Here is a 22,446-nt window from a genome sequence, read left to right on the forward strand (position 1 = left end):
AAGCGCGGAAAGAGGGAGGAGGGACGGGTGCGGGTGCCCAACAGAGCACTTCAAAAGTTGCAGTCAGGCCATACGCTCTAGCCGCCACTCTTTGGTCGCCCAACTGCAAACAAAGAGCAGCCAACAGCCATTGACGTTGGCGACAAATTAGAATGGCCTCAGCTTCAGCCTCAGCCTCAGCCTCAGCCTCAGCCTCAGCGTTAGCCTGCTCCTGCCTCTTCAGGCTGGCTGCACGGGGGCGTCGCATGGGCGTGTCAGCTGCTACGTAAACACTTCACACGCAGCGCATCCCTAAAACGGTTGTCAACGCCCCCCGTCCGGCCCTGCGTTCCCATGGCAGCCGTCGATTAGATGCCAACTCCTTGGCCCATCATTCAAAGGACCTGCCAACAGGCAACAGCTTCAGCTTCAGCTTCTGCTGCTGCTGCTCCTGCTGCTGCTTCTGCCTCTTCTTCTGCTTAGTTTCTGCAGCAATTGAGTCGATCAAAGGGCATCAATTTATGCAAATTATTTTCACGCCTTTTTAGTTATGCGATGCGATTTCTTTCTTTGTGCTGCTGGCTGCTTCTTCTTCTTTTCCTTCTCCTTCTTGAGCTACTCATTATGCAGTTAGCTCAGCTAATCCTTGAGATGCTCAAGAGCTTCATTAGTTGCCTCTAAGTAGTTTGAGCACTTTCAATGGCAACTTGGCCATTGATTTGTTTGCAGAACTAGTTCTTTTGAACAATGAAGCCATTAGAACTAACTAACTAATTCATTTCCACATATAAATTAGTTCGTTTTGCCGACTGGCTCTCACTGGCGCAGTCATTGGATAATGGGCTCAATTTAAATTTGGCAGACTTATGTTTTTGTTATAAGTTCCCTTGCGGAACTAGTTCTTTTTGCATAAAAGCCATTAGTTCCTTTTTATTAATTATTATTTATATTATATGCAGTCTGAGTGATCACATAACATTCTCTAAACAAATTCTCTTAAATGTTCAGCTGCGAACTGGCTCCAATGAATTATTTGTTTAATTCCTGATTCCCTTTGCTAAATACATATAGATTAGTTTGCTATATGAGATGTATGCTCTGCTCATTAGGCTACTCCAACGACCTTTGTTCATTTGAACTGCTTTAGCTCGCTTAATGAACCATTTGGAACTGGCTCATTCGCTAATCTCTTTAATGCCAAAAAATCAGCTTCATTATTTCAATTTGGTACACTGAAATCTTGATTCGCATGCTAAGCAGCTGCTATCAAGCCAAGACCTGAGCATGCTGGATTCTGGTAACTGGTAACTGGGAGCTGGGTACTTTATATAAAAAGCATTTGGTTTTTCACGTTCCGTTGCGGTAATCGCTGAAATATGCTCGATTCGGGTGGAAAAAACGGATGCTGCTGCTCGCAGCCGTGAAATGGAAAGCGTTTCAATGCTAATGTTGGGTTGGGGATTGGGGCTGGGGGCTGGGGGGGCCTGGCATAGCGTTGGCTGCTTGTCAGGTGTTGCCAGGTGGTGGCAGCGCGCGCGTGCGGCCGCGCGTGTGTTTTGACCATGAGCCAGCGCGGCAGCGGCCAGGCAATTAGCTAAATGGTTTTTTATGGCGATGCCAACAACAGCTGCCGCCTGATGCCCGATGCCCGCTGCTTGATAGCTAAACGGTTGCAATTTGATGCCTCAGCTCCACCAGAGCCAACTGCACCCACATCAAATGCGGTCGCGTCGCCTGAAAGGCAGCTACCCAGCGCCCAGTCCCCAGTCCCCAGTCCCCACTCCCCAATCCGCAATCCCCAACCTTAATCCAGTCTCTGTGCTTTTTTTCCTACTTTTGGGTTTTTGGGCGCCAACGTGTGAGAATTTTGCGTAATTGAGTTTTAACTTCAAAGCACGCAAACCGCATGCACTTGAGCGGAGGTTCACACACAGTTCGAGTTGCCGGAAATGCTGAGCTGATTTGCATATGCGGCCAGCACGAAACCCTCTTCCTCCTGCTTTTTTTTCCAGTGTTCTCCTGGCGAAAGGTCAACGCTGCCCTGGGCACGGTTGCCAGTTGAGAGAGGGGGGAGTGGGCATGGGCATGGGCATGGGCATGGGCATATTTGAGCTGTCAACACCTAAAGCCAAGGGATGGGTCAGAAATATATGGGCGAGTGTGAGTGGGAGGCGGTTGGCGGGCGGTGGGCGGGGAGTGCTTTAAATTAGTGCGGCGAACACTTGAAATTGCGCACAGCGAACGCCGACTATGGATAAACACTTAATTTATCAAAATTGAGCTTGTTATGCTAATAGAAAGTCAGACATTTGCTGGCTGCATAATTTTAATGAAATGCTGCCAAAAAATAGAGGCAGAGCCAGAGCTGGATAGAGAGAGAGAGAGATAGAGGAGGGGGGAGACTGGGACTGTTGCAAGGATTCGACAGACACAACTATAATCATACCACATGCCACGCCCTGCCTCTAGCCCTACCACTGCGCCCTCGTTCGCCTCGCCCGCCTCCTGTCTGAGTGGGGCCAAAGGCAAAGTCATAACTTCACTTATCAACATTAGCTGTTGCAAGGGGGGAGGGGGGCGGGGTGGGGCAGCACATTCTGTTTTGGGATATTCATACATTTTAATACGCTGTTTATATTTTATGAAGGCAAATGAATGCACAAGGAAATGAACGAGCCAAATGAATGAAATGAGCGCCAGCTCAGCAGAGGGTTGACCCGAACCCCAGCCCCTCGCCCAAGCCCAGCCCCTCGCCCCTCGCCCCCGCCCACAGCATGTTGGCCAAAAAACTCAACACCATGTAACCAGCTAGTCCGCCCTCGACCCACACACGCTCCGCATGTGGTCCAAATGCAGACATGACTCCCTCCAGCCCCATCCCCCCATCCGTCCGCACTGCTCGCACTGGCAACAACCTCGCTTCGAGCTATAGACGAGTTTACAGTTATCAAGGGAAAATTATCATCTGCCATGAATCTCGATAAAATTCATATTCATATGCGAGTCGAGGCCAAGACGGGACACCGAGCGCATAGCTGCCTGCTGCCTGCTGCCTTCTGTGCTCTGTGTGGGCCGCATTGTATCTAGCTGGTAGCTAACCACACAGACACACACACACACACACACACCCACACACATGTGCACACATTCATTACGTCGCCTGGCGTCCCAAAATGGAATATGCCAAGTGGCTACTGCTGCACAGTGGCGCAAAATGAATGCCAAAATCTAAACAGAATTTAATTTTCAGCAAATTTGCGTTCAGTCTGCAGCAAAATTCAAGTTTAAAGTCAGTGGATTACAAATTTAGTGAGGCATCGGAAATGTGTGTCTTTAAGCAGTCGGAACTAGTAGTAAATGAGCCTACATCAACTCATTCGCTTGCTTGAATTAAATGAAATTCTGTTCAATGTACAATATGAACATTGAATTCCTCATCGCATCGGTCAGACTCTGTATAGTTCATCGGAGCTAGTTTCAAAGGAGAAGTGAAACGAAAGAGAGCAAATAGCGCCAGTGCTTAAAGAACTAGTTCCGTGAACTAATCCAGTGAAAATGAATGCAATTGAAAACATTTAAAATGAGTTGAAGAAACCTTCTATGACGTTTGTGGTGGTTCCATTTTCGGAACCAGTTCGAAAACGCTAAGCAAGTGGAACTGCTTCATGAGCCAATGTAGCTTACCTCGTATAGATCGAATTGCGAATAGAACTAAAAGAACTAAAGAAACTAAAAATGTGTGTGTCAAAAGAACTAGTTCAGTAAATGAATTCACTGCTCATTCCAGTTTTCATTTAGTTTGAGATGACTAAAACATGTTTTACGGCAATTAGTTTAGTTCCAGTGTCGGAACCAGTAGACAGTCGGAACCAGTCTTCAAATATATTTGTTTATATTTGCTTTAAGTTAATGTGTTTATCTCAATGGATGCTTTTCGTATGCATAGACAGCATTTAAAGCAGCTAACTCTGTTGAATTTTTGGGAGTAGAGTTGAAATGAATCATGAATCCAGCATGAATCTGACTGAGATTGAACTTAATGTTATGTTACCTTTTGAATTACAGGAGTTTATATGTGTATCCATGTATCATATGTCAATTAATAGCTTCATGCTGAGTAAAAATAATTCAAATATGCATATATACCAGATTTTCGCTACTCCCCAAGTAGGGACCAATGCAAGGACTTTGATTGGGATGGAAGCTCAGGCACAGCTGAGCAGGATGTCGATGAGGATAGGTGTTGACTGATCTATCAGCGGTAGACTTTCAAATATTGAGGCTATCTGTAGACATATGAATACCCTCGAGTATATATACCCTTAATATACAATTTCCGGCACTCGAAATATTTCGAGCTTCAGCTTCCGCTTGGCAGCTATTCACACGTCAGCTTGCGTAACTTTGCTCTAGTTGCCTGATAGTCACTTCAGCGCTGGAACATGCAAACAGTGCTCAATTAGCTACTTTCCAGTGTTGGAAAAATGTCAAAAAATCAGTGCAGTTTTGGGTTTCAAGCCACTTTTACCTGCTGCTGTTGAAAAGAAAATATTTTGCCATGGCAACGACAACAACAACAACAAGGACAACGACAACGGGCAAAGGACACGTCCAAGCTCACCTCAACTAACACTGTCCAGCAAATGAATAGCTCGACACTCTTTCACTCTTCCCCTCTCTGTTGCTCTCTCGCTCTCTCCTGCTAGTTAAAGTCTGCTTAAAGCCGTGCGCCAAAAAGTAGGCAATGCAAATTGTTAGACAACACTTAAATATTTACAGTTACGTTGCTACCTGCTATTAAGAGATAAAAGTGCTGCAGCCCACTCTCCGCCCCCCGCTCCACACCACTCCACACCACTCCACACCACTTCGCTCCACTCCCGCCGGCTCTACACTCGATTGCCCCGCTCTCAGATTCTGGCTGGCTGGCAAGGAGTTCATTAGCTGGCAAAGGGTTTAATTACCAACTGCTGTTCATTTAGCGCCACTTGGGCTCACGCGCTGTTGAGCAATGCAAACCAAAAAGCCAGAGAGCCAGAGTCAAACGAGCAGAGCTGCCCACCTGAGCTGCAGTCGACGCACTGCGCCGGCCAGTCGCAAGGGGCCGCGTCGCGTCGTCGTCAGTCAAAGACGCAGCAAACACAACTTTTTCCATGTACACAGTTAATTAAAAAAAAAAAAAAAAAAAAAAAAAATAGAAAAAGTGGAAGCGAGCTCGTGAAAATCGTAAAAAAAAAAGTGCGCTTGGGCCAAATTGACGCCCAACTCCGCTCGCCCGCCTTGGCTCAGCTGGAGTGGCTGCTCGAGAGCTTGGCCCAGCCCAACCCCGCCCGGTCCCTGGCTCGTTCAAATTTGCCGCACTTTACAATTAACGTGAGAGATACACGACAAAGTGACGCTGGCAACTGAAGACGCGGTGAAAAAAAGGCCAAGTCTATAAAGCCCTCTCGCACCCTCTCTCTCTCTGTCTCTCTCTGTCTCTCTCTCTCCCACTCTCTCCCGCTCTATAGCCAGACAACATGAAAGAAATTAGCGGCATGGCCAAAAAACCCTCAGCCTGACCTTCGTCTTGGCTCAGCTCGATGGGGCGGGGCACACTTGAAGGCGCACTTATTACACCTGAGCTGCAGCTAAGTATGTTTACAAGATGTTCCGCCTGAGCGCAGCCCAGACCCAGCAGCGGGATGGATACGTACGTACGTATAATAACTGTGCCAGGTAAGGCATAGTCAGGCAGCGGGCAAGGCAATGCAGAGGCGTTTATTTTTAATAAATTCGCACACAAAGCAGAACTTGGCGCTCTTTGGGGCTGGAGTTGTTAGCCAAGTCGAGGACAGCGGCTAAGCAAACATCATGTTAAGAACTTTATCAAGTGCTTACGAAACGGAAGTAGCGACCGTGTGTGTGCGGGAGAGAGAGAGAGAGAGTCTAAGCAGAGAGAGTCATTCCAGAATCTACTGCCTAATTTACTTCAGTTTCATTATATAAATCTGTCTTTATCTATGATTAAATCTAGTATCAATTTAGCATATCCCTATATCTCAGATTTTTGTATGTAGAGTATGTAGAGTTCTTTAAGTAACTGAGCCAATCTGTAAGGAAATACAACAATCAGCGGGATTTTCGGATTATTTGTAAGAAATCTTTATATGTGGGGGATATAGAAATATCCAGAGGCAGACTCCATCACTTATAGGTCCGCAGATCCACTCGATCATGCTTTTGGTGCATATGCAGACAGCCAAACGGAAGGACGAAAAGACGATGAGAGAGGACGGATGGACCAGCAAATGAAGTGAAAGTCAGGCTAACGAGCAAACAGGCGGATAGTTTCACGGACAGATAGATAGGCGAATGAACGTAGAGATCGGTATACAGTGTACTCGTCTATTAATTATCTTATCCATTTGCAATATATGGTTAAGACTGAGTAGATCTTGATTAAAATATTATTCCATATGATTTCTACTATAAATTTCTACTATAAAATCAAGAAGAACTTAATCAAATCCTATTAAATTTTTTTTTTTTTTTTTATCTGACTAGATCCATGAAAAGTAAATACTTTTCCGTACTTGCACATATTCCATATCTCTTTTGGTATAACTTATCGACGACTTGTATACAAAATGTATTGTCAAATTTCCTTCCAGCACAAAGAGAATGTGAAACAGGTTTAAAATAGGAGTTAGCTATAGATTTCTTAAAGGTTTCACATGATGCAAGAATAACATTTGGAGTTGCTTTGCAGAAGTTTGTTTTTCTTTGCGAATCTGGCAACGCTGGCCCTCTGGCCACTTCGGCAGTTTGTGTTTTTCCGTGTTGTATAAATCCTTTAACTGTCGCGCTCTGCAATGACAGCAAATAAATTTTACCCAAGGGGGTAATCGAGGAAATATATTCGATAAGAAATTTGTAATACAAGATGATGTAATCATCGATTCGAGCGAGCGACCGAGAAGGCCGGCGGGTGGTGGGTGGCTGGGTGGCTGGGTCTGCCAATGGGCCACTGATTGCTGAGGTCTAAGATTGAGACGCAGTCGGGCGGCAGAGTTTGGGTCGACGGAGGTTGGGTCTTGGGGCCACCTGCTGTTCTTGGGCCAAGCCAAAGCCAAAGCTGAAGCTGAAACTGAAGCGGGAGCTGTAGCTGAAGAGGGAGCTGGCTGTTGTCACTCGCTGGATTGCTTTGGAGAGTTGGTAACGTGACTAACGGCGCCACAAAGGTGTCGTCTGGCCTCAAAGTGGGAATTGAATGTGTGTGCCTGTGTGTGTGTGTGTGTGGGGTTAGCTGGTGCAGCGATTGCTTTTTAATCGATTCCATTTACAAATAAATTGCTTGGGCCGTTTGCTAGCCAAAAGATTTATCGAACGAGCAGCCGAGAACAAATCAATGCCAATGCCAATGCCGATTCCGATGCCACCGACTGTCAGTGCCACACTCGCTGCTCGCTGCTCGCACAGCAGTTAACGGCATTACGAGCGCATTAAGACGGCTGTGGGGCTGGCGCACTTGATGGATGCGCAGCATCGAGACGGTCTTTCGGCGCGCTAATGAGCAGTGCTTGGCCAGCTTTATGGGGCCTTAAATGCCAGGGAGTGCCATGTGGGTACTAAGTGAATGTGACTCAGCTAATCCTGATTCCTTAGGCCTGGACTATAGAAATTAGATGAAGAACATGTAAAGTTGGCTTTGTAATAACTCTGATTAACTGAGAGCAATGGAAAGTGCAAATGAAAAGACTGGAAATAGCTGGAATGAACTGGAATCGGCTGGTTAGAGCTGAAAAGTTGTTGAGGAAGATGTGAAGCAAATCGGAAGCAGCTGAAAACTGGAAAATGACAAAAAGCAGCAAAGCGTCTTTGGAAAGCTACTGTTATAAGTGAAATGAAAGAGAAGCTCAGAATAAATGATGCTAGAAGAGACTTGGAAGAGCTTGAAAAAGAGATAAAAAAGAGCAATTGAAAATAAAATAGTAAGTTAAAGGAAGGGAAAAGGAATTGGGAATTGAGAGTTACCACCTAGAAGCTAGGAACTAGGAATTAAGAGCTAGAAACTAGGAACTGGAATCTAAGATTTACAATCTAGGAACTGGGCACTAAGAACTACAACCTGTTAGCTAAGAACTCTGAACTAGAAATTAGGAATTGGGAACTAGGAATTATGAAATTGGAAGTAGGAAGTAGGAAGTAGGAACTAGGATCTAGGAATTATGAAATAGGTAATAGGAAGTAGGAACTAGAAAATAGGAAATAAGAACTAGAAACTAGGAAATGGGAACAAGGAACTAAGAAATAGAAACAAGGAACTAGGAAGTAGAAAGTAGGAACTAGGAACTAGGAACTAGGAAATAGGAACTAGGAAATAGGAACTAAGAAATAGGAACTAGGAACTAGAAAATAAGAACTAGGAAATAGGAACTAGGAATTAGCGGCCAGAAACCAGAAGTTAAACGTTTAGAAATATGAGCTAGGAACTAGGAACTAGGAAGAGTTAAGAACTACGAGCTAGGAACTAAGAACTGGGAATTCAGAACTATGAGCCAGGAGCTGGGAACTAGGAACTAAGAACTAAGAACTAAGAGTAACAAGAGACTAAAAAGTAAGGTCTGGAAACCAGGAATGAGGAAAAAGCAGACAGAAACCACGAGCTAGAAGCTTGGAAATAGAATTTTAAAACTAAAAAGAAATTGGAGTTGGTTCGAAAGTAGCTAAAGTGAAAATCAAGCTGAACGAAAGTCAACTGGAACTGTAGGAATGTGGAACATGAATGCCGTTAGTGGGCGAAGGGCAAGTAGATAAGTTGTCTAAATTGCGTAGCAGCTCAGAGTATGCAGTCAACTGGGAGTACTTGATGGGGCTGAGCGGGAAGATTTTCGACTGGGGCTATAAATTGGTCACTGACGTTGCCTACTTTGGTGCGGAGTTTATTAGAAGCGCAGAAAGTGACAGCAGCTGGAGAAGAGAAGGCTGTGGGACTGCGTAGATGCCAGCTAGCAGTTGGATGAGAGGGGGAGCCGGGGTCGTAGCTGGGAATGGGCGGCGGGGAGGTAATCAGAGCGTTTGGCAAAGTGAACCCAATGAGTGCGTCGAGCCCATCAACATTTCACGCACTTAGGCCTGATGATGCCAGCGGCAGGAAGCGAATAACAATAATAATTTCAAAATTATGAATGCTATAAACGCATAAATTTTGTTAGGCAGAAGAAGAAGAAAAAGAAGAAGAAGTTGATGTAGAACAAGAAGAAGAAGAAGAAGAAGAAGAAACATTGAAACGTCGAGGCGAAGGCGCCATTATATACGACATTTTAATAATTTTCCACACGCCTCGACTCGTTACTTGAACCAGTCGAAGGCCAAGGAGTGTGAGAGCTGAGAGAGAGTGAAGTTACTTTTCCTGCTATAGACGGGGCTGTGTATGCACACACACACACACACACACACACCCACACATACACATATAGAGGCAGCTGTACACAGACACATAAAAATGCCTACGAAGAGCAACACTATATAAAAATTCATAATGCAAACATAAATTTTCATTTGAATATTTTGCTGTCTTGCGAAAATCGCTGCCACGACGCGACGTCTCTGGAAGTCTCGCCCCCTCACTCTCCCCCACCCTGACGTTGGCTGCTCTTGATGCTTTACTCCTTGCCGATAGACATATAAATGGCTGCGCTGCATTAGTAGGTTTTGGTGGGCGGGCGGCAAGGACGCCAAAACGATAATGGCGCTAGTCTCTGCGCGTTGTGTTGATGCCCCATGCCACCTGCCCCTGCTCTTGCGCCTGCCCCCCTTCTAAATTTGTCTGTCTGCATGTCGGCGTCTGCCTGCAATCTTTGCCTTGGCGTTGTAAACATTTTCCAGTCGACATCATATGAATTATGGGGGTCGTACCGCGAAAAGCTTTTATAATCGCGCGCAAATCGCGCAAAGTATTACAAAAATTATGTACATTGCTAGCTGCAAAAAAGGCGAGCCCTGCCCCTCACCCTCCCACTCTGTGTGTGTGCGTGTGTGTGTGTGTGCAAATGCCCAAAATATGTTTGCATTCTGCGGCTTGACAAGTTAATGCGCTCGCAGCAATCGCCAGCCAAAGCTCAACGCTCAACATTCACGCGCTGCTCTGAGGCAAGCCCAAAGTGTGAGTGTGTATGTGTGTATGTGTGTGTGTGTGTGTGTGTGTGCCCTGCCCCTTTCGGTTGCACTTGCCAATACTTTGTGTCCCACGAAATACACCACATAAAAAACAAGTCAAAAACTAATCTGAACATTGCAGAAAGATGGCATCGACTGTCTAATGCTCGCTCAGTGTAAACCAAAGGGGGCGAACAACTAAACTTGGGAACAGCTTCATATTTTACCATAAGCCATGCCCCCCAATGGCTCTATAGAATATCTATCCATCAGCTGCGAAGATCATCTCAGCAATTTTGACGTCTTTAGCTTTGCACCTGTCAAAGAGTGGGAGTGAGAGAGCAACAAAGATCTAATCTGTATTCAGATAATTGAGCTAGAGTGATTTACGATCTATGATAATGATCTTTGATAGATGATGGTGAGCTGACTCTGATTATACTTGGTAAGGTGTACTGCGAACGGATCAGAGGCTTGCATGAGCGACAGTGATCTACACTAGTTCAAGCTCTAATCCTACGGGAACAGCATTTTCCACTCTCCCAAAAATAATGTAACTCTGCGTAGTCTCACACGGTGTGTCATTAGAGCATGGAACAAACGCGCTTCTCTAATAGATTTTAAGTATCACTCATTTGTTTCAACTCTTCCTGCTTAAACAATGACACACATCAATGAGCTATAACTCCCACAATTTCTCAGGTGGAGCTCAGCAAGGATTCTTTGTCTAACTTTGGGACTCTAACGGAGAAATTGTAAAGCATTTGTAGAGAATTTTGGTCGAATAAGCGATGATAGCATCAACTTTAGACACTTTGAATTTGGAGTACGAGATATGCTCAGAACTGAGAGAGGTGAGTATGTCTAACATATAATCGTCAATACAACTCGCCCATCCTCTGAGCTGAAGGACAGTATCTATACATCACTTCTGATATATACCAGATAGAAATTACCAAAAACCTATATACTCGCTTGGCACTTGTCGAGCGAGCATAACCGACAGAGCCATTGCACAAATCGAGCTTATGTTTTTTCTCAATCTTTATGAGGTCAGCGCGAATGCTCCATAAATAGTTGGGATCAAAGAGAGAGAGAGAATCTTTATAGCAGCTAAATCTGCAGCCAGTAGTTCGTTTAACCTCATTTGATATTTGTGCATAAAATCAATTTTTACTCCCTTTTCAGTCCATTGCAGAGATGTGGCATTCGAATGTTAGTGAACGGTTCATTTGTATCTGGCAGATACTTGCAGCTCATATTTGCATCTTACGAGCATTTCAGCATTTGCAACTGACAGATGCATTTGCCACATAAGCAAATGCATAAAGAAAGTTTGCTTTCATCTTAAAGATACTTTTGCATGGACTGATGAGGGAAATGAGACTGAACGGTTGCTCGACATGTTGACAGCTACAGCATGCTGTCAACAGTTCACTTTGTATCTCATAGATGCATTTCAAATTCAAATTTCCCTATATATAGCAATATTGCACAGTTGGTGTAAATGGCTATAATTAAGGCAATGTATCTATGAGATACATTTGTTTCAGACATATGAATTCTTCGCTTGAGACACATTTGAGTCTACCAGATGACAGACACTCGGATTACAGTGCCACGGATACACACGAGCCGTACAGATACATTTCCGGTGTTCAGATACATTTGTATCTTAGAGATGCATTCATATTTCAGAGATTAAATTTTTATTGATACGTATTTTAAATACGCAGCTACATATCTTAGAGATACATTTCAATCTGAAAGATGGATACGTGTTCTATAATTTACACTTTTCAGATCTCTCATAATTGCCCTCTAGCTAAGACTAGATAATCAGGAATATCTGGCAGATGGCTGAGCCATTTGACTTGCCTTCGATATCCCAGCTCAATTCAAATTTCCATTTCCATTTAATTTTCCATCTCATCTCATTATTATGAACAAATGGGGCAGCTCTCCCCTGATTGGCTGCGCTGACCCCTTTGGGCGAGTGCAAGCCAAATGCGACAAGCGAAATGCGAAATGCGAAATGCGCCAATGCATATTCATGGCCTGGCGACACATGTTGAGCCAGCAGAGATGGGAGTGTCCAGCGACCGCCTCCTGCCCGTTGAGGCTGGCTGCTGGTTAATTGAGTGCACAAAGTCGCACCCACCGCATCCGCTCGGAGTCGGAGTTGGAGTTGGAGTTGGAGACGAAGTCAAATCGTTGACAAATGGAGCGCAAGCCAAAGCAACCAGCAACCAGGCAGGCACCAGTTGCCAATGGAATTGGAGCTGGAGCTGAAGCTGGAGTTGGAGTCGAGGTCTGGCGTATGGCCAACAAGTGAAATTGATGACTGCCCATCAATTTGGCTGGCGTTGGCGATGGCGCGATAACCCTGGCAATGGACAGCACACGACCTTGCATGGGGAACGGCAGAAGGCAGGCGGGAGGCGGGCGGAGTATGGGCAGGGGCAAACATGCCAATAAATGGTCAAAGCTGGCAAGCGGTCAACATTTGAAAGTCACGTTTGCATGTGAGCACAGTCCATGTGTGTGTGTGTGTGTGTGTGTGTGTGCGGAAGGGTTTGCTGTCGCTGCGGCCATAAAACATGCCACAAGAATTATTAATGGACCTCCAGCTGCCAAATCCCAGCAACGTTTGCCGCTGCGGTCGCGCCTCGCACCACCAACAGCAGGAGCAGGAGCAGGAGCAGGAGCAGGAGTAGCAGCAGGAGCACGCTTGAGCCACAGGATGCCAGCTGTGATTGATTTCGAATCGTTTTTCAATTGGCAGCCAACGATGCTGGCCAGTTGACGGGGCGTGGACGTGGGCGTGGGCGTGGGCGTGGGCGAGGGCGTCCAAGCAGGGTTATTTGTATTTGCATTTGACAAATTGTTTGCTTGTAAAGTCAATGACGGAGCAGGGCAATAACATGACCAAATAGCAGCACACACACACATGACTATATATATATATATATGTATATGTATGTGTGTGTGTGTGTTGTCTCGGTAATTATTCAAACAAATTTTTGGTCGTTTAACGTTTACAACGCGCCTCGCGTTTCCCAGCGCTAGCTACAGTCGCATTTGTAAGTTAATATCCTGTCTGTTATTGCCACACACACACACACACACATACACACACACACAGACACACACACTTACATGCAACATGCACGTCTGATGAATTGATTAAACAATTTCCTACCCTGCGTTTTTTGCATGCGACTGACTTTTTGGTTAAAGGCGCTCGAGCGGGCGGGGCGGGGCGAGGGGTTGGGGTTGGGCCTCGGTTGGCATTGGCAACAAATCACTTTAGTTGTGCGTGATAAATTGAGTTGTTGGTTTCCTCACTCACTCTGCCTCGGACTATGCATGTGTGTGTGTGTGTGTGTGTGTGTGTTCGTTTGGCTTTTTGCCTTCTTGCCTTCTTGCGTTAATTGGGCCAATTTCCACGAATCAAATGAAGGCTAACAAATGCCGAGCACAATTATGACATCGCCTCTTCGCTGGCGCCCATCTCGCATGCTCTCCACATGTGCGACGTGCCAATCTCAAAATTAATATTGCAACAGGCGGAAAAGGGCAGAGCAAGAGGGGATGGGAGCAGCAATGGGAACAGGAACTGGCGTCAGCCGCTGACCAACGGCCAAGTGCTGACCTCCATATTAAGTTCTGCCCCGCCCTCCCAAAAACAGACAAAAAATCAAAGAATAAAGTAGAGAAAAGCAAACAAGTTGACAGATATGTGAACTACACCATATCCTGTATTTGGTCAAGCTACGGCTCAATCTAGAGCACGCGAGTGGGGTCGCTCGATGATAGTTCTTCGTTTCTAAGCATTGCTCTTGCTCTTTAATCACATATGATACTATTTTATTGTCGTTGAGCTTCAACTACATTCACATACCAAATTTAGCAAGTCTAACTATAAAAGATCCTGAGATTTTAACTATTTAATCATATATATGTATATATGAGTACGAGATGTTACTTGATCAGATTAGCTTTGAGTATTGCATTGAATACTGCGCCACTTGTGCCCGTCTGGCAACACTGTTTTGCTACTTTTTACTACTATTTACTACTAATTTCTACTACTTAGTGCCATATTTTGAGTTGAGCTTTTGCATGGCTTGGGCCCATTTTACAGGGTATTCCAGAAATGAAAAACCCTAGTAAGGAGAAAAAACAACAACGAGAATTGAGAAATAACAACGACGGCCACGGCTGTCAGTGGGCAAATGTCCTGCTGAAAGTCTGAAGGCTGACGGCTGCCAAAACGGCGCGTGTCAAATGTCAGCCAGGCAGCCAGGCAGCCCGTGAGTCGGTGGTTCGGTGGTTCGGTGGGTCGGTGAATCGGTGAGGCCGTGGATACCCCAGCACACTAGGCTAGCGCCAAGGCAGTTACCTTCAGCTGTTGGCTGTTGGCTCTTGGCTGCCCCCCCACCCAGTGGACTGTGCCGGTTATGCCGGTCACGTCGCACGTTGAAAATACCACAGATGTCATCAGTGCGCGACGAGGACGACGAGCTGTGCAAATCTCTGATCTGTTGATGAGATTGTGTCACAGTCGCCCGTCAACAGACGACGTTCAGACGGGCAACAGCTTAACTAAGGTTAAGCCCTCGCACACATACAGAGAGAGATGGGTGAGGGGAGAGGGGGAAGAGTGCAGAGACTGGGGGTGTTTCGCTTCTGCTGTTTTTTTTCTATCTCTGGCCTGGGTTTGAGTGTCAATGACAAGAGTACTTAAGAGATTTTCACATCGTTACAAAAGAGAATTGGGTAGAAATTAAAATTAATGCTTCTTCTTGTGCTTTGTTATCCATTGTTGTTGTTGCTGCTGTTGTTGTGTGTTGCCCTTGTTGTTGTTTGGTTTGCTTAGTTTTTGCTTTTATTTTTTGGCTTGACTTGAAAATCGCAATAGTTGGCTGAAGGCAGCTAAAGCCACTAAGCCTGGGACAGCTTCATAAATCTGAAAGTATATCCAGAGATAGACACATGAGACATGTTGAAACATCTAGAGATAGGTGCATTGAGTGTGTCAGCCTATATAAGTAAATATACGCTATATATGCGAGTAGCCTACATACAGATTTTACTTGAGTGATCTAATTTACATTGAGTATTTCCCACTTGTATGAAATATTGAGGCATTTGTGCTATCTGGCAACGCTGTTTTGCTACCTTTTACTACTATTTGGTACTACCGACTACTATTTGGATTTATTTACTAGTTTGTATTACTATTTACTACTACATACGACTACTTACAACATTCTACTACTATTTATTTCTCTTACTACTATTTACAACATTCTACTACTATTTATTTCTCTTACTACTATTTACAACTATGTACTACATTTTACTTATATTTACTACGATTTACTACTATTTACTATTATTTTCTATTATTATTATTTTACTTATATTTACTACGATTTACTACTATTTACTATTATTTTCTATTATTATTATTTTACTTATATTTACTACAGTTTTCTACTATTTACTATTATTTTCTATTATTATTATTTTACTTATATTTACTACGATTTACTACTATTCACTACTATTTTCTATTAATTACTACTATTTTCTACTATTTACTGCAATTTAATACTATTTGCTACTTTTTACTATTTTTTTTACTATTTACTACTATTTCTTGATATTTAATACTATTTGGTACTATTTACTACAATTTACTACTTTTTACTATATATATACTTTTTACTATATATATATATAAGCAACACATCTGTCTAAACTGCGATCCCTTAGATAACCCAACACACTTGTGAGAAGACTCAGGACATACCCATTTCTTCATTATCCATCAATTGCATATAAATATTTAAATAGTTGGCTAAGAGAATGTACTTTAGGACCGAGTATTTGAGTAGAAAACACGAGTATTTCCTTTTTCGATCTTTTAAGAATACGATAGATACGATAGTATTATAACTATATAATACGATTCAGTTTCTATTGAAAGCATGAGGTCAAACCATGCAGCAAGGCCATTTGCAACTCTATGAAGTTTCTCATAGACACTACGAAAAGCTGAAAAGAATTGAGAGAGCCGTTCCTCATGCTTTCATTTAGCGTTTCTGACAGATTCTTAAAGCTCTAACAGCTGAGATCTGGGAACCATACAACTTGATATGGCAGATATACTTTCGTATGCCATATGTACTATCCACCATATATATATATCTCTAATCTGTTTGTCTAGTCGAAACCCCATTAACTTTAATCGGAATGTGGCGTAAATTTCATTTTAAATCTGGGCAAAACTCAAATTTTGGCTGTCGTTGCCATTGCAACTGCTAGAGCAGAGCCATCAAAAAAGGTAGCAAACTATATCTATTTGCAAATGAATGATGAAAAGACAGTCAAGTAGCATCGACAGCAGCTGCACCCGACCACACGCACCACCCGCACCACCCGCACCCCAAACACCGTTATGCGGCAGCCACAGCGACTGCCGCAATTCAAAAATTTTTGAAGCGATCACAGCATAAGCCACAACCGCATAATACACTTTTATTTATATGCCACATACAGTTAGTCTGTATGAGTGTGTGTGTGTGTGTGGAATGGGCGTGGCTGCCCGGGGGTGGGGCTGGGTAGGTTGAGCGCAGACAACAGGATTAAAAAGCGACCGAAAAATTGGCAACATGTTTAATAATTATATTTGGTGAATGTGCTTTTTGTATTTGCCACACACACTCACACACACACACATAGGTTTATATGTGAAGACAAGGCAAATATGTTTTTTGACAAAACACAGCAGCACATGTTGCTGCTGCTGCCGTTGCTGCTGCTGCTGTTGCTGCTGTTGCTGCTGTTGTCGTCGTCTTCCTCGTTCTGGCAAATGGCATAAAACAACCACAAGCGCCGCAACATTTGACGACTGTCTACCGCAGGCAGCCCCTCCCCCAGCCTCTGCTCGCTGACGCACTGACTGACAAGCGCCTTATCATTAAGGTAAACAGCAGCAACAACAACAGCAACAACAACAGCAGCAGCAGCAGCAGCAGCAGTTGTCATCAGCATCATCATCATCATCATCAACAGCAACGGCGTCAACAACCTCGCTGTTGCTGTTGTTGTTGTTGTTGTTGTCTGTGCATAGAGCAAAAAATAAAGCAGCCAAAACAAAAGGCAACAGCAGCAGCAGCAGCAACTGCTACAGCAACAACAGTTGCTGCTGTCACAGACATGGGCAACATAGAGCGAGCCAGAGCAAAAAAAAAAAAAAAAAAAAAACGAGGCACACCTGACAAGCGACACACACACACACACACACAGCATGTGTGTGTGGCTTATGCAAAAAAGGTAGCAACAACAATCAACGTGCCAACAACATTGACAATGCCAGACGCGACAGCTGACTGTGTGTGTGTGCATGTGTATGCATGTGTGTGTGTGTTTGTGTGTGTGTTTGTGTGTGTGTTTGTGCGATGACTGATGAGCGACATGTGGCGCGCTAGCAACTAGCTTCAGTCCCAGAACAGGCACAGCCCCCACAATATCTCCGCCCCCACCCACCCACACACACACACACACACACACACTCGCACACTTGCCAGCCAAGAGAGCCAAGTGATGCGCTCGACTCTATTGGCCATAAGGGTGTTGTTATCAACAGCAACAACAGGCTGTCCCAGACAATGACGCTGCAACAACAACAACAACTAGCACCAAGCAACAACCAACAAGCAACAACAACAACAACATGCAACAGCAATTTCTGGACTTTGATTGAGCGTAAAGCAAACAGCGAAACGAACTTTCCAACAAAAGTGAAATTAAAAACAAGACAACAGCAAAAAATAAAAAAAATAAAATAGAAATCAAATAAAACTAAAAGAAACGAATAAGCTGAAACTGAACGACTAGCAGATGCCCTGTAAATAAAATGGATATGGCATGGCACACAGATTTTTTAGCTCTGCCTCATGTTAAACAAAGAGAAACAGAAATTAAGTGAAACTTAAAGCGAACAGTAAGAGGAGTGCATGATCGACTACCAGATACGCTGTAAATGCAGATGAATACAACTAGCTCACATTTATATAGTCTCTATAAGATTTAAAGCCGATGAAACTGAGTGAAATCGAAAGCTAGTGAATGAACCAGATGTAAAGACAAATTGATCGACTTGCATATTCCCTGTAAATGAAGGTTCTATTGAAAATTTGAGATAATTGCTAAAAATGCTGAAAGCTGAAAGACAAAAAGCTGATCTACTAACAGATATCCTGTAAATGAAGTCTATATGTAGCGGATATAAGATATACAAAGCCTGAGAGCAGAAAGCTGTATGAAGTAAAGATGGGGTGCACCACTAGGATATACCCTGTAAATGTCACTAATATGAGCTGACTTTATGATGTGGCAAGAGTGAGATATCGAAATGAAATTGAAGAAGGAAAGAATGAATGGCCTTAAAAACTATACCCTCTGTCCATATACCAGTACCTATACCCTGTAAATTAAGCTGGTATGAGCTGGCTGGGATAAGCTTATGGTACTTTGACATTGAAAAGAGACAGAAATTATTTCAATCTACATTTCTATCTATCGACATAAATAGCTGTCTGGCAGCGTTTCGAAAAACAGTGTTGGTAAACAGTTTTCCCATATACAATGCATGAGCCACGTCAACTTATGTATCAATTGATGTAATAACACAGGAATCTATTGATATCGCTTGTCTTATTACACAACTAAGTGAATATCACTTCAAAAATACTTTTTGGAATGTATTTTGTTTTATAAACCAGTTCAAATATTCCCAGTTCGAACTATCAAACAGCATAGTTAATAGGTGAAAGATAGCAAATGGAGTTCTCTTCAAAATAAAAAACGACTTGAGTAAGCACGTTCAGCAAGAGCTGATAAGTATCTCAATTAAAAGTGCTTTCAATGGGTCTACACTCACTACAGGGTATACAATAACAAAGCCAGTTAATGCTACACTGACACACACGCACAGAGATAAGATAACAGAAAGAAAAAACACACACACTTAAAAAATAGAAAAGAGAAATAGAAAAACTCAAAATTCAGCACACGAGCCGCTTAACTTTATGTCCATTTGTCCAGTTTAGCGTGTGATTGAAAGAGGGGTGTGCGTATGCGTGTGTGCGTGTGTGTGTGTGGCTTATTTATCAGTTGCTTTTTGGCTAGTTTCAGTGCCAACATATTGTCTATTTGTGCGCTTTATTGCCAATAAATCAGAATTTATTTGCAACAACAAACGAATTAAAATGTTCAATAAATATTTGCACAGCCCCAAAAAGTAGGCAACATTTATTGCATGCCACACTCAAGCGTGTGTGTGTGTGTGTGTGTGTGTGGAGCCACTTGGCAGACGCAATAACTCTGCCCGCTTATCACGCAGCATATTCAGTTGGACATATTCACTTTGAACGATGCTACGTGATGCGCATTTTTGTTACGCTCTTAACTTTAGCTCCACTCTCTATCTAGCTCCCCCTTTCTTTGTCTTTCACTCACTCCCTCTCGCTCTCTCGCTGTCTATGCTACATGCTCTATGCTCCTATACCCCTCGACTACACTTAAATGCACTGGACTGTCTACGTAACAAAGAGCGCACTGAAAGAAATAAATATGAAACTCTCTTTTAAATTTTACATTTATAACTGTACAGAAATTCAAAGCGTCTTCATATTAATTATTTAACTCAGAGGCGCAGCCAACTTCATGTTGTGGCCGATCAGCCTGCAGCCAACCTGTCTTCGCATACCAGCACTCTCTTAACTTCCACACATCAAGCGCAGCCAACTTAACTCATATAACCCAACAGGCGCAGCTAACTTCACGCATATTGCATCTCAAGCGCAGCCAACTTCACACTGTATATCACGCACATTCTACAACATATCAGGTGTTTTATAAATCAAACCGAGGCAGCTTAGGCTATAATCGTAGCGTAAATTGCAATCCAAGAGATGATCGTGCTGCCAGATCGTGAGAAAAAAATATATTTAAACAAAACATTTTAATTAAAAAACTAAAAATCAACATTCTTCACAGTGTATATGGTAATCATGCTGCCAGATCGTGAGAAAAAAAAATATATTTAAACAAAAAATATTTATTAAAAGACTAAAAATCTACATTTTTCTCAGTGTATATGGTAATCATGATAAAGATATATTTAAATAAAAAATATTAATTAAAAGGTTAAAAATCAACATTCTTCACAGTGTATATGGTAATCCCAGATCGTTAATGAAAGAAATAATATTGTAATAATATATAAAATAAAAATATCTCATCATTTCTCTCAGTGTAAATACACAAAGAAAGAAAAAACAACTTCAGCAGCGGCAGAAAATCTATTAAAAAATTATGGGTTAATGCTGTTGGATTTATGGAGAGCGAAATGCGCAGAACTCGCGCGTTGCAAACAAATTGTCCACACGTGAGACAATCAAAGTGGCATAAACAAGGCGTGGCTGGGGGCAGAGTCGCCAGAAAGGACAGACTGCAAATGGCAATCGATGATTTGCGAGCGGGTCGACGCAGCAGGCGCAGCAGGAGTCGCAGCAGCAGCAGGAGCAGCAGACGGTGTCGGTAGCGGTAGCACAGCCTTTTTGGCGTTAACGTATGCGTCCCCGGGGCCCCATCGATAAGGGCGATGTCGTGGCTAATGCCATTATGCAGCTGCCCAATGAGCGTGTCTGGCTGGGCCAGCGTGGCCCAAATGCAAATCGCAGGCTCGAGTACGCCACTCTCGCTGCCCACTCGCCTATCGAGTATTTGCAATCGTTATCGAAACGCCGCCCCGAGCTGACAAATGGACAACGGGGCCACGACTCCAATTGACTGATGGCCACTAATTAACTGCGACTCCGGCTTGTCGAATGGACTTCTTTCTTATGGGCTCTGGCGTGGGAACCACTTGAAAATCAAATCAAGCGTTCAACTGTAAATCACAATAAATAAAAAAAAAAAAAAAACAGAAAAAACAGAAAAAGCCGAATGAAACAACGTTGAAGAGGGAAAAGAATAGTAGCAACAACAATTGGGGCAGCCCTCGGCCCACACTCGACATCATATCATATTTTGTGTTCGCTTCATTGTGTTTGCGACTGCGACTGTGGCAGAGGCAGCGGCTGAGGCAGCGGCAGAGGCAGTGGCTGATTCTATTGTTCGCTCGACGCTTTTGTCAAATGTCGAGTGTGTCCAGCCAGGCGGGTCCAATGCCCACTTAGAGCGAGGGCGGGGCGGACAAGTACACTCAGTGTACAGTTTATGACGCGTCGCTTACGTAATCGGAACGCCTTAACTTGTATCTCTCCCATGTCTCCCATGTCTCCCATCTCTTCCATCTCTCACAGCTCACTCGCAGCTCTTGAGCGCTGACAAAGCGCTGTCCATTTGGCTGGCTGAGCTGATTTGGCCGCCCCGTGGATGAGTTTATTATGGCCCAGGCACAAAATGCTGCCAGCTAACTGCACAGCAATCCATACAAATCGGATGTTTGTCTATACCCTGTCAAATATTGCAGCTGCACTGAGTTGGCTATGCTCGCCTAACAATTTGATCAAATAGTAATAAAATTTAACTCAATATATTTGCCTAGTATATACCTAGTATATAGGCAAATAGTATGTAGTACTGTAAGTAGTACAGCATATAAATGATTTATCAAAAAAAAATTTTTTTTAATTTTACAGGGTATCATATAGTCGTTACTTGCTCGCTTATGTAAATAACTCCATAGAAAATGCTTGCAATTTGCGTGAGACAGTTTAAAGCTATACCATAACACACAAATACTGAAATCCCAGACGTATCAAACACCCTGTAATATGCTAGTGGTATAAAGCCCATCTTAGCTGTTGTATATATCCCGTAAATATACTCTCCTTATGCCGTATTATAGGTTGCCCTCTAGTCTAACTCAGTAAAATACATATGGTACCACATTATCTTTACTTACAGGGCATGCCAGAGTCTATCAGCCTCTCTCTCTTTCTCTCTCTGTCGCTCTTTGCGAATGATTATGGCATTTTGCTTGCTTATTTTGTTATTTTTCTGCACATTTTTTGGCCATATAACATTTGCCATTCTTTTGTGCCAGGCTGACACATTGAACTGAACCCCCGAACCCGAACCTTAACCTGAACCCGTACTTGCACCCGCACCCGCACCTCAAGCCGTACCCAAACACCGACTGTGGCGCCCTTTTTTCAGCTTTCTCTTATGCCATTGCTGTGTAATAAGACGGAAATAATTTGTGTTGTCTTTTTTTTTGACTCTCTCTTTTGTTGTGCATGT

Source organism: Drosophila mojavensis, unplaced genomic scaffold, assembly GCF_018153725.1.
Source record: "Drosophila mojavensis isolate 15081-1352.22 unplaced genomic scaffold, ASM1815372v1 contig_136, whole genome shotgun sequence".
NCBI lineage: Eukaryota > Metazoa > Arthropoda > Insecta > Diptera > Drosophilidae > Drosophila > Drosophila mojavensis.